The following is a 13,540-nucleotide window of genomic DNA, read 5'->3' as shown; positions in this document are numbered from 1 at the left end:
CATCGTGTCACCAGCATGTTGTCAGACTAAGAATCCCACATTGCCTCTGAGCCCTGTACCCACTGATAGCCAGTGCCACCCCCACCCTGGGCTGGCCTTGACCCATGCATGATGACCTACCCAAAGTACTCCAAATATAACCTAGCACTTCACCCACCAAAGTAGCAGCCTACCCAACTGGCACCCTACTTACCTGGACTCTATGTATCTGTCGACCAAACCACTTGGCACTATCCTAATAACTCACAAAAGCATCTGGTCCACTTGGACCCAAATCTCTTAATCCATAAACACCCTAATTCAACACTCACTTTATGCACTTACCCACTCACAGCAGCTGTCCAAGTGTCTACTGCGCTACTGGATGTTTAGGTCTTAGCACACGGCAAGTGACTGCTGTAAAAGGAGATATGTTTTGAGGTCCTCCAACCATCTGGCACTTGGGGGGAGTTTGATTTTAGCTGTACTCAGCATTTCTGAAGGAATTCTCAGCTAGATTTGTGGAGCTCAGTATTAACATCAATCCAGCTGTGATTGTCACTCTTTGGAATGTCCAGGTCATCCCATCAGTCACTATTGGTCAACGCTAGATTATAGATTGATTGCCTCCTTATTTCAATTCTTCAGCCAGTGAAGCTTTAACCCAGTACTGAGTGAGCAGAAATCTCCAGTAATTAAATATTGGGAAGACGAAAGTCATTGCGTTTAGGCTCCAGGGAAACTCCACTCCCAAGCCATCAATTCTATTCCTTTTCCTTACAAGGTAAAGAAACCAGACTGTTTACAGCCTTGGGGACCAATTTGATTCTGAGATGAGCTCTGGTCATACATCAACACCCGCATTAAGATCACTCATTTCCACTTCTGAAATAATGCCAAATGTCATCCCGCAGCTCACTCACCTACCCAGAACACTCGCTCATGTTTTTGTTCCTTCTAGGCTTGGCTACTGGAGTCAGCATCTGGCTAGCCAACCAATCTTCCCTCCATGAATTTGAGGTCATCCAAAACCTTGCCATCTATGTCTTTACATGCATCAAGCCCAGTTTAGCGGTCACTCAGTCCTTGTGTAAAGTCAGGGTTGCATTCCTGTTAATTGCACCTTTAAGTGAAAATATTTGAAGTAAAGCTTTGATTCCCACAAACTAAGTTCTATAGGACATTCTTAGCAGAAAAATAATAAAACAGTGTAGCTGTATCCTCTAAGTTGAACTACTGTACTTGAAATGACTAAATTCCAACATTGGAAAATGAAATCTCTGTTAAAATAAATTTTAAAATTCCAGCAGAAAAGAAAAATTCAATATTCCTATGGAAGACCCTCCAATTGTGGAGCTGGGGGCCACTGCATTTTGTTTGTGTTGGGGACAGATTCAGTCATCAAGCAGTGGGCTGCCTGCTGAGGCTGAGGCTGATGCTTCTTCTGAGTGACTGCCTGGTGGCATCCTTTTTCTGGGAGTGGTAGCTGACAGCAACCCTTTTTGCTGACTGCCACCACCTCCAGGATCCATTCAGGCCATTGCTCAGCAGGTTGCTCCTTGTGGTCGCGATGGCATCTCCTTTTTGACCAGCACCTTGGTGATAGGGTGACTGCTGAACTCAGTCCTGCTGGTACCTATGGGCCAAGGGATGAGCTGCCAAGTATCCCAAGGGACAGTGAAAGCCACTTTCTGTGGGGTGTTTGTGGGGAATGCTATCGGACAGATGGCAGTTCTGGGACCTGGTTGGTGAAGGGTCCCTGTTGTGGATGTTGTGGATGCTGCAAATTGGAAGGCTGAGAGTTGCCTCAAGTCTACAAAGGGGAAAGGTCCCACCAAATGGCACAATACGCATCATATAATATACTGTTATAAATGATGATATGTTAAATCTTGCGACGCTGAACAAGGTTACAAGTATTTACCGAAATGTCATCCCTTTTCCTCAACCCAGCATTCCTGCCCAATCTGGTGAACAGGGCTTTTAAATGTTCTTATCCCATCACCCACATTCCTGCCTGCATCTCTTCCCTTCTGAGCTAAAAATAGCATTGAAATCTGCGACATGATATCTTCTCTGCTCTATCTACCCTAAACCATCCAAATCAGTAATATACTTTCATGTGAAGAGTGTTATATAAGTGTAATTACTTTTATTATACATATTCTGATCTACTGTTTCTATTCCAAGCACTTTGTAAACTGATTTACAAGACAGAGTGCTGTTATGCAATTCAATGTGGAAGTCTGTCAGTGGCATGATGTGTAGCTGCAGACATTAGCCTCAGATTAAAATTATGCCTTCTGAAAAAATAACTGTAGCTAACAGTCAAATGATTTAAACGCATGAAACATTTGTAAATTGTCAAACAAGAACAAATATTGCAAATAGTCAAAAATGAAGGTAAGTTATGTATATACCATATTCTTGCTGCAATGGCAGGTATAAACAAATTTTTCTCTCTGTAAACCTTTTCAATGTTTGCATATCTCCTCTTTGCAATCAGTACCCACTAAAAGCTTTGTAATAATTTCTGAAATGTTGTACTCAGGATAGATTGAAATCACTCAACTCTCCCAAAATGAATTTACTGAATTGTTATAATGTGAGACAAGTAATGAAGTGCAGCCACCTAGCACTGCTCATGAAATAATGGCTGGAGATGTTCTTGTAGTGAACAAATGATGTTCCATCATTGATCAACTAAATTTAGGCAGTTTCATTACATCCTAGCTACAAGGATTTCATTCATAATTATGGCTACCTTGAGAGTAATGAACATTTTCAGAGTTTGAATTGACTAGTCACCTTGCTCCTGAGTTGTGTGGGAGTGAAATAAACCAAAGATAAATAAACTGCTTGCCAAGAAATTATTTTGGATAGCAACAGATAGCAATAGTTGTGAAAAATTTAACACAACTCAATATGTAGAAAATATCCTAAGATTCAGTGCAAAGGAGGAGAGTAATTGGCAGCAAATAATGCCTGAAAATTGCTGATTATTGAAAGCTGACATTAATAAATTTATTTTGGAAAGGTTTTGAAAAATGCAAAGGAGTTAGTAATCCATAGGACATTGACAAGAAGTTTTTAAATATAACATTGATACAGTAAAATGTTTTGCCATTAAAGATGCTACAAAGAGAGAAAAACCACAGAGGAGGCCAGACAGAAATTTAAGGAGTGTAAGAATAGAAATGTAGACTAGCATTTTCAAATGAGTGCAAAAATCATACCAAACCTTGAGAAATGAGAACTAATCTAGATCAACAAGGATTAGGGGTGGAGTATTGGTCACATTGAGTGGTAACTTAATATGGGATAAGAGGATAATGGCAAAGGTTTGGATGACTGTGGGTTTAAGGAGGGACCAATAAAAAGAAGAACTGAAAATTCTTGATTTTGGAAATGAGTCAATGTATTTCTTGGGGTAGCGTGGGTGTAAGATAGGGTGCAGAAATAAGTGATCTTAGAGTCATAGGGTCATAGAGATGTACAGCATGGAAACAGACCCTTCGGTCCAACCTGTCCATGCTAACCAGATATCCCAATCCAATCTCGTCCCACCTGCCAGTACCCGGCCCATATTCCTCCAAACCCTTCCTATTCATATACCCATTCAAATGCCTCTTAAATGTTACAATTGTACCAGCCTCCACCACATCCTCTGGCAGCTCATTCCGTACACGTACCACCCTCTGCATGAAAAAGTTGCCCCTTAGGTCTCTTTTATATCTTCCCCCTCTCACCCTAAACCTATGCCCTCTAGTTCTGGACTCCCCGACCTCAGGGAAAAGACTGTCTATTTATCATGGATAGGATGTAGAATTTGAAACTCATTTCTGTGATAAACAAAATGTCCATCCAGTTGATTTAGCCAATATTGCAAGATAATTTCCCATGCTGAAATGATAGTTTCAGTCATCCTTCTTGGTCTTTAGGTCAAATGTGGGATATCCAGAGCCAACTGTTGCTTAACATCAGATAGATATATTTTTATTAAAAAAAAAGGATGTCATCAGTATAGCCGCTGAAGATGTTTCTGTGTCTACACAGCCTGTCATAGATGGCAACAGATATTGTTGTTACCCGCGGTTGATGTCATCTTGAAGGTTTCTACATGGTTATTTAGCAAAGCTTTTGACAAGTCCCACAGGTCAGCCTGGTCAGAAAAGTAAAAGTCCATAGGATCCAAGGGCATTTGGCAAGTTAGACCCAAATTGTCAAGTGGCACCAAAGCATAGTGGTTAACAGCTGGTTTTATAGACGCTGTTTCCAGTGAAGTTCCTCAGAGGTCAGTACTAGGTCAGTTGCTTATCACAGATTTAGACTCAGATATGAATTAGAAATTAAGACTATGCAAGTGAAACAAAAGTTAGTTGTATATTTGATAGGTGAGGAAGGAAGTTGGAGACTAGCAGGAAGCAACCAATGGGTTGATCAGGTCGGCAAAAGAAAAGGAAATGGAATTCAATCCAGAAAAGTATCTTTGAGGAGGTCACATGAATGCTGTAATACTGAGACAAACAGAGGAAAAACAAGTCTTGCAATACATATTGATAGATTTCTAAAGGTATCAGGACTAGGAATTAAGAATATGTGTAAGGTTGGATAGTGGGGGTTGCTTTAAATGGAAAGAGGGGAAGCTGAGACGAGATGAAATTGAGGTGTACAGAATGATGTAGCACCAAAATAGACTGAATAGCAATGATTGTTACTCTTAGCCAATGGGTTACAACCAGGAGGAAAGAATTTAAAGTAATTGGCAGAAAGATTAGACGGGATTTGAAGAAACCTCCTTCACTCAGAGGGTGGGAAAGGTCTGGAAGTCATTGCCTGAAAAGATGGTAACTGTAGAAACTTCTATTGCACTTATGAAATACTTCAATATGCAATTTGGTATTGCTAACAGATTAAAGTTAGAAAGTAGAGGTTGGCACTTACTTTTTTTTTGGCCAGCACAGATTTGATGGTCTTTTGCTGTGGAATACATTTTCTATTTCCTGCTGCCTTGGGAAAACAATCAACATAATCAAAGCCCTCTTGCATTCCGTTTATAATCTCTCTCACCCTCTTCCGTCAGGCAGAAGATACAAAAATTTGAAAACTTGTGCCAACAGACTTGTGCCAGCAGCTTCTTCCCTGCTGTTATCAGACTTATAAAGAGACGTCTCATGTATTGTAGTTGATCTTTCTCTGCATCTTCTTTGTAGCAGTAACACTATATTTTGTATTCTGTTCTATTACCCAGATGTACTTGTAGAGTCATACAGTCATAGATGTAAGTTATTGTCTGGTTAGCACGCAAAACAATACTTTTCTCTGTATCTCAGTACATGTGACAGTAGTAAATCAAACCAAATCAAATCAAATCAAATCAAACCTGTGTTTCACCACATGACCTCCCACATCTAACTACCTTACTGAGTCAAACAACCTTTTCCACATCTCCAGTAGTTTTATTAATTAACTAAATTGTTCAAGGAAAATAATTTTTGCTGCCTCAACTTCTTTTTGTCCTGTGCTTCTCATGTCAGTAGTCAAGAAGATAATCTTTCCATTTCTCAGGATACTTGGATTGTTGGTAGCACCTAGCAGGGGAAGTGCTGGTGTAGTGGTAAGGTTGCTGGACTAGTAATCCAGCACCCTAGGCCAATTCCCCAAGAGCATGGGTTCAAATCCCACCATGCCTAAAGGCAACCATGAAACCACTGTTGGTTGTTGTAAAGAAATCTAATGACCTTCAGGAAAGGAAATCTGTCATTCTTACCTGGTCTGGCCTATATGCAGATCCAGACCCACAGCAATGTGGTTGACTCTTATTTGCTTTTGGGTAATTAGGAATGGGAGTTAAATGTTGGCCTAGCTAGCAACACCCACACTCAGTCAACAACAATAAAAAGCATATAGATGAGGATGAAGGGGGGTGGAGCATTAATGTATCCTTGAGTTTTGGTACAAGGAGGACTAGGTATATACAATGGGGTTAGGGTACTTGGAAATATACCAAGATTATTCCATTGAAGTGAGCCATGGAGTGGAGTAAGTAACAGAGATCAATGTTTTAATTAAACTAACCTACACTTAAGAGTTTACACAGAAATAGGCAGTTTGGCCCACATGGCTTATATCTCCTCCAAGTTTCCTTTCATCTCACTTCATCAAAACCCAATTTGCATATCCTTCTGTTCCTTTTTCCCTTGTATATTTAGAAGACGTTTATGTAAATGCTGTCAAGTATGCCATGTGATTCCAATCTCTTGCCAGTCCCTGGATAAGGAATTGACTGATGAATCCTTTCTTCGATTTGTTCATGACTATCTTATATTACGGCTCCTGGTTTTGAAAGTTGCCATAGAATCATCAACTAGTACAAAGTTAATTATACACCATATTTACAGGTACAGTGTGTACTGTTGGTGAATTCGGCCAGAGTGACTTTGGTGCAGGGTAGACATGGTGGAAGTCAGATTAGAACGCTTTGAGCAGCAATTATGAGAACTGAACATGAGGCTGGGAAGCAACAGCATTTTCAAGGATCTTGGCAGAAAGAGGAGGATAGTGATTGTATAGTGCAGCAGGGGATAGGTCTTGATGAGGGCTTTTGTAGTAGGGGCAATGATGGTAGTTTCAAAAAGTAGACAGACAGAGACTGAACATTTGGACTCTGAATAGTATTCATGTATTAGCATTTTTGCTGCACAACTTAATCCACTTTTACATTTTTGCACTCTATATCCCAGCAGCTCATAGAATATATATAACATCAGGCATTAAATCTTTAAAATTGACTTGCATGCCAGAAACAAAATGATTGAACATATTAAGCAACATTATATGCTAATTGTAGTGTGGACTTTCAATTGGATACAAACTAAAGCAACAACAGACTTGTAAGCAAGTCTTAGTTATATCCAATGCATTCAGTTTTCATCTGAACTTGACAAAGACATTACTTAAACTTGAGATGGTGGAATGTGCTTTAGGTTGGGTGGGATGGTGGGGGATTGGGTGAAGGTGAGGGGGGGGGGCGCAAGTTGGAATTGGGAGGTGAATGCCTACATTTTATGTGGATGGTTGTCCTTTTACAAACTAGATTTCTTCAGGATCTGATTTTTGGTTGAAAAGAAACTCGATTCCAGAAAATTATCATGTGCCCGGGTTCTTGGGAGACTCACAATCAGGAAATAAGGGTCAACAAGTTAAGTATAGGGGTGAGTATTTTCATTGTACAAAATGTTTTGTTTGAGAGTTTAGAACAAGTTGGAGTGAAGGAAGTATCTTTTTCATCAGAATTTATTTGAAATTCTGGGCATTGGCTAACGGGATTAAAACTCACAGTAACTGTAAGACTCTAATATAGCCAAGCTGCTAAGGGAAAGAATTTTAGATACAGACTCAAGAATTAAAAAGAATATTAGAGCCAAGAGTTGAATATGCTTCAGATATTAGATGCTAATTATGAATGGAGGTTTATAAGGTTTCAATAAAGTTTATAACCTTAGGATAGCGAGAAGAGATTTGAAGGGATGACATTTCTAGAAGTAAACAGAAGGCCGAGAAATCTCAGTTCATATATAAACCATTGGCACACACCAAGCAGTTAGTCTTCCAATTTGTGGTAAGTATGTGACTTAAGTTTTGGACAGTAAGTCAAATGGCTGAATGGGAAAATGGAATGATGATACATGATTTAGATAATAAGTACTAAATTCGTTATATTGTTGTGATATTTAGCACAACTGATTACTTAAGATAATGTATATTTATTAGCAATTATGTTAATTGATTTTGGTATGGTAAAATGTTTTAGTTTTACCCTGTGAAAATGTAGCATTTTGTTTTTGCAAATAGTTGGATTATTGATCCTTAAAAAAAAATTACTAGCTTTCATGTAGTGAAGCAGTCACAGTGGAAGTATGAAAATATGTTGAACTGATTCAACATACCACTATGGACCAAAACAGACAGGCACTGGAATTCCGAGGTAGGGAATTGGCTGTTTTCACACGCAGTGCCAGTTCATGGTTAGAACTTGGAGACCACCAATGTTCTGACCATTTGTAAACCCTTTAGAATTTCCATCACTTTTAGGGGATGGACTCACAAAGCAAATTTCACAGATGGGTCAACATACCATGCAATGCCTTCTCCATTTTGATCATTGATTAATGCTGAGTAGCAGTGTCATCTTTACATCCTTAGCAGCTAGCACTGAGACAGACGATGCGGCTCAAAGATACAATACGCGATATGGGTGAGATAGCAGTCCTGTGGGAAAAGGTTTGCAGCTCAGGTTAAATCTCAGTGCTGGCTGAGGTAGTCCCTAAGACTGCCTCTTTGCTTTGCTCTATAATGGTGCTCTGGCATAAGTTACAATAGTTGAGCCTCAGTGGGCTGTAGGAAAAGGCGAAAGTAAAGGACCACCCTGTATGGCCATTCACTGTAGCTGCCAAGATATCCAGATGTCTTGGATCTTTCCTGTTTCTGGGACCACACAGAAGCAGCCAAGAGAGAAGAGACTGGTGGGGAGGAGGCAACTGCATGCACCCTTCCTCCACAATAATCAAATTCTTTCACATAAAATTAACTCTAAAGAAACCATTTACAGCTTAGACATAATTGAACAACAAGGAGTCTCATACTACTGTGGGGTGATGGTGTTGTGGTAATGTCACTACAGACTCAGAAACTCAGGTAATGTTTCGGGAACAAAGCTTGAATTCCACCAAGGCAGATGGTGAAATTTGAATTCAATAAAAATCTGTAATGAAATACTTGCCTAATGGTTGCCATATAACCATTAGCAATTGCAATAAAAACCCATCTGATTCACTAATGTCCTTTAGGAAGGAAATCTGTCATCCTTATCTGGTCTGCCCTACATGCGCTCTGTGCTCAGGTGAAGTGGTTAACTCTTAACTGTCTGCTGAGCAAGTAAGAATGGCCAATTAATGCTGGTCTAGCTCGTGACAACAACAACCTGTGAACGAGGAAAATTGTCACATTATGAGAGGAAACAGATGTTGTTTTCCCACTGTCAACGTTAGTGCCTAGTGTGGTGAAGAGGACATTGGATAAATATTTGGTTAGAAATGGTTGTGGGCAAATGAACTTGGGTTGTGGGGAGATAGTCCTACTGCTCAGCCCTAGATTTGGACATTAATATGCCTATGTCCCGACAAGCTGAGATGCTTAGTCTTTTGACTTAATCATAACAGGCCAGAAGACTCATGCTGCAGTATGTCTGTGTTGCATTAACAACTACACAGGACGCAGGGGACATTTATAGTTGGGTAACTGTATGCCTCCCATTGCTGGCACTCCCTCAGGGTAGAAATGCCTTTGTCTGTTTCCTTGCTTGCAAGATGTAGAAATGGAACATGATGTTTTAGTTTCTAGGCACTGAGATTGTCACTAAGCATTCACATGAATATATTTATGCCTTGTATATCTGGCATGATTCAACTAAGACATGGCATTCTTGTTTTAATAACTATAGAATTATGTCCCAGGATAACACACAAACTTTGGATCTTCACTGCATCAAATCTATAAAAATTTATGCTGAACAATTTTTTAAAAATGTAATCATCCAGTTGTTTTTTCCTCATTCCTTTGGACTTCTGTCAGTTGTGCAATGTTCCCTGGTCAGTCATGCCTGTAGGATACTGTTCCCAGATCTCTGTTTGTTTTACTTTATAAAGGATGAGCTTGCAGCTACATGGAACATTTTCATTCTAGGGACATCTTAAAAATGGTTGACTGCCAATTAAATATTTTTGAAGTGCTGCCACTGTTATAGTGACAGAAAAAATGGCACATTACAAGGTCCCATGAAGATTAATGTGTTAAATGACCGAATAATCTGTTTTAATTAGGTTGGTTGAGGAAAGTATAAGCTGACCCATCAGGGTAACACCCCTGTTCTTTTTCAAAATACTGCTGCAGGGCTGTACTTTGCATTCCCAAATCTGACATGTTGACCCCACCCCCCACCAAACTGATAAACATTTTGTTGTAATGAATCTCAACCCAACATCATTGTAAAGTCTACAAGACGAGGGAAGGTTCTTGAGCATTGAGATCAACAAACCACCAGGCAATTTGAAATCATGAATTAGTAAGCTATTCAGCTTGCTAACAAACAAACCATCCTTGATTATTTCAATTGCCTCTGCATCCTTTAGGGTGTCAGACAGAAAACATTTGGGAATATTTTACACCAGCTAAGACAAGCTGGCATAGGGGTAGTAGAAAAGGCCTCACACACAAGGTCATGACTGAAAGTACCAACAGACTCTGCCAGGGAAGGTGGCAGCATCTGTATCAGTTTTGGTGAAATTTTAACAATTTTTTTGTGTCTTCAATGGTTGTGAGATCAGGGGCCGTTACAATTCTGGCTGTGATGGTAACTTTAACTTTCTACTGCATGATGTTATCTGGCCCACAGTGTTGATTCTCAGAACCCACAAGTTATATATTTACACATATTCAAAGTGTGAATCATTTTCCATTTTGAATATAGCTGCAATAAAAATCCTTCACAATGCTGTGTTTTTTCAAACAAAATTAAATGAAAATAATAAGATTTGACTAAATTAAGGCACTTAAAAAAAGACATTAAAAACTAGCCTTCATAATTACTGCAAGGTTGGGAGAAATCGAGAGAAATGATTTCTGGTTGAGAAGCAGCTTTCTGTGCACCTATCATTGGCCTCCCTCATGCCAAGTGGCTACTCACCAGATATTCAATACTTGGTTGGATATGTGGACATGCCGAGGCTAGGAGAGTGCAGACCTCACAGTTTCCATGCCACCTCTTTCAGCCTGTTAAAAACATAACATAAATGATCCCTTATGCCTACCTGAGAAGCAGCAAGGGCTTTAGTTTAACGTTTCATACTCAAAATGTGAGCCTAAGGGTGAAGTTTGACCAGACTCTGTTTAATTCAACAGTTAGAGTACCACAACAACAAAAGGCTGACACGAGTAAATATCTGCTCAAGATTGCAATAGTGAGGTCTTAGAACAATCCCACACCAATTGATTTTCACTCCCTCGCAAATGGAAGTTCTTTTGCCAAAAAGCCAGAGTGAAGCCAGGTATTGCAATTCCAAAAAGCCTGCTCAGCCTTTGGAAGTGCAGGAAAAGGAGCCCGAAATGTGACCAAGTGAATAAAATCAGATCCAATCTTGAGCCTTTCACACATCCAGGGCTGGAAGTGATTCCTACTCCAAGCTGTTGACCACAAAGGTGGAACTGTGCCACACCATTCGGCTTAAGGACACAAGGCCCAGACAAGCTAAAATTAATACTTACCAGAGGAAAGCTTCAGCCCATTGGGGATATATTTCTAAATGTGAACAGATGCTTTTGGAATTGATTATTTTGGGGAGGAGTTGCTTTGGTGACTCTCCTGGGATCTTAGCAGAATTCACATTAAAATTTTACTGGCATGAGTTCTGTTAAGTATTGCTGAAAGCATATTGGATACTAGGATACCCTGGTGATGGGATTTCTTGTCATAGAGTCATAGAGATGTACAGTACGGAAACAGACCCTTCGGTCCAACTCGTCCATGCCGAACAAATATCCCAACCTAATCTAGTCCCATTTGCCAGCACTTGGCCCATATCCCTCCAAACTCTTCCTATTCATATACCCATCCAGATGTCTTTTAAATAATACAATTGTACCAGTCTCCGCCACTTCCTCTAGCAGCCCATTCCATACACACACACACCACCCTCTGCGTGAAAAAGTTGCCCCTTGGATCTCTTTTATGTCTTTCCCTCTCACCCTTAATCTATACACTCTATTTCTGGACTCCCCCACCTCTGGGAAAAGATCTTGCCTATTTATCCTATCCATGCCCTTCATGATTTTATAAACCTCTATAAGGTCACCCCTCAGCCTCTGACACTCCAGGGAAAACAGCCCTAGCCTATTCAACCGCTCCCTGTAGCTCAAATCTTCTAACCCTGGCAACATCCTTGTAAATCTTTTCTGAACCCTTTCAATTTCACAACATCCTTCTGATAGGAAGGAGACCAGGATTGCATGCAATATTCCAACAGTGGCCTAACCAATGACCTGTACAACTGCAACATGACCTCCTAACTCCAGTACTCAATACTCTGACCAATAAAGGAAAGCATACCAAATGCTGCCTTCACTATCCTATCTACCTGTGACTCCACTTTCAAGGAGCTATGAACCTGCACTCCAAGGTCTCTTTGTTCAGCAACACTCCCTGACCTTGCCATTAAATGTATAAGTCATGCTAAGATTTGCTTTCCAAAAATGCAGCACCTCACATTTATCTAAATTAAATTCCATCTGCCACCCCTCAGCCCAGTGGCCCATCTGATCAAGATTTCATTGTAATCTGAGGTAACCTTCTTCGCTGTCCACTGCATCTCCAATTTTGGTGTTATCAGCTAACTTACTAACTATGCCTCCTATGTTCATATCCAAATCATTTATATAAATGTCGAAAAGTAGTGGACCCAGCAGCGATCCTTGTGGCGCTCCACTGGTCACAGGCCTCCAGTCTGAAAAGCAACCTTCCACCACCACCCTCTGTCTTCTACCTTTGAGCAAGTTCTGTATCCAAATGACTATTTCTCCTTGTATTCCATGAGATCTAACCTTGCTAACCAGTCTACCATGGGGAACCTTTTTGAATGCCTTACTGGCATCCATATAGATTACGTCAGCTGCCCTCATCAGTCCTCTTTGCTCCTTTTTCAAAAAAACTCAATAAAGTTTGTGAGACATGATTTCCCACATACAAAGCCATGTTTATTATCCCTAATCAGTCCTTGCTTTTCCAAATATGTGTAAATCCAATCCCTCAGGATTCCTTCCAACAACTTGCCCACCACTGACGTCAGGCTCGCTGATCTGTAGTTCCCTGGCTTGTCCCTACCACCTTTCTTAAATCATGGCATTAATGGGGCTAAGTCCTGACTGCTGTGAGATACTAGGGCAGCAGTTATGGTTGTGTCATGTCTTTATTGAGCTGGTTGTAAGATGACTGCCTGTCGTGAATACGTCATGGCTGAGGGTCAAATGATTACAGCAAACTAAGAAGGATGTTTTGTGCATGATCACATCTCTAGTCAAACATCCTCCTTTACAGGATGAACAAAAATAAAACCAAATTTGCATGCATTATCATTCATAACAGGTTACCTATATTATGCACTATGTGAACTGTACTCTCATGCATTAACATCTGTTAGTCACACTTTTGACAATTTATTTACACACATGGCACACTTTTTTCTTTTGAGTGTATGATGGTATGTACGTGGGTTGTTGAATTTTCATTGAACATCTGCTGGAGGAAATGAAGTGCTCCCAAGTTTTGCAACTTCTCAGCTGACTCTATTGGTTGTCACGGTTGCCTTAGATGTGTCTTTCTATTAGTTGTCTTAGCTGTGTCCAGCAAGACAACATTTCCTTGGTTTGATCTTTTCTGTCTCACTCTATTTGTCAAAGTGGCTGGCAAGATGCTGTAAATAGTTTCTGACATATTTAGGATTACTAGTTG

The 13,540-nt window shown here is 40.1% G+C and overlaps 1 protein-coding gene across 3 annotated transcripts in view; it reads right to left on the bottom strand.

Annotated features, from left to right (window-relative positions):
- The window catches only part of sipa1l1 (signal-induced proliferation-associated 1 like 1), a 433,231-nt gene that overhangs the window by 403,978 nt on the left and 15,713 nt on the right, over nt 1–13,540 (bottom strand). For all 3 annotated transcript variants that reach the window (XM_043698149.1, XM_043698153.1, XM_043698152.1), the window contains exons 2-3: nt 10,724–10,809; nt 8,117–8,250 (exon numbers count right to left, since the gene is read on the bottom strand). The gene's annotated coding sequence lies outside the window, so the exon portion shown is untranslated. The remainder of the gene's footprint in view (nt 1–8,116; nt 8,251–10,723; nt 10,810–13,540) is intronic.

Source organism: Chiloscyllium plagiosum, chromosome 10 (genome assembly GCF_004010195.1).
Source record: "Chiloscyllium plagiosum isolate BGI_BamShark_2017 chromosome 10, ASM401019v2, whole genome shotgun sequence".
NCBI lineage: Eukaryota > Metazoa > Chordata > Chondrichthyes > Orectolobiformes > Hemiscylliidae > Chiloscyllium > Chiloscyllium plagiosum.
Note: the sequence above shows the minus strand (reverse complement) of the source record. Positions and strands in the feature narration are given on the sequence as shown.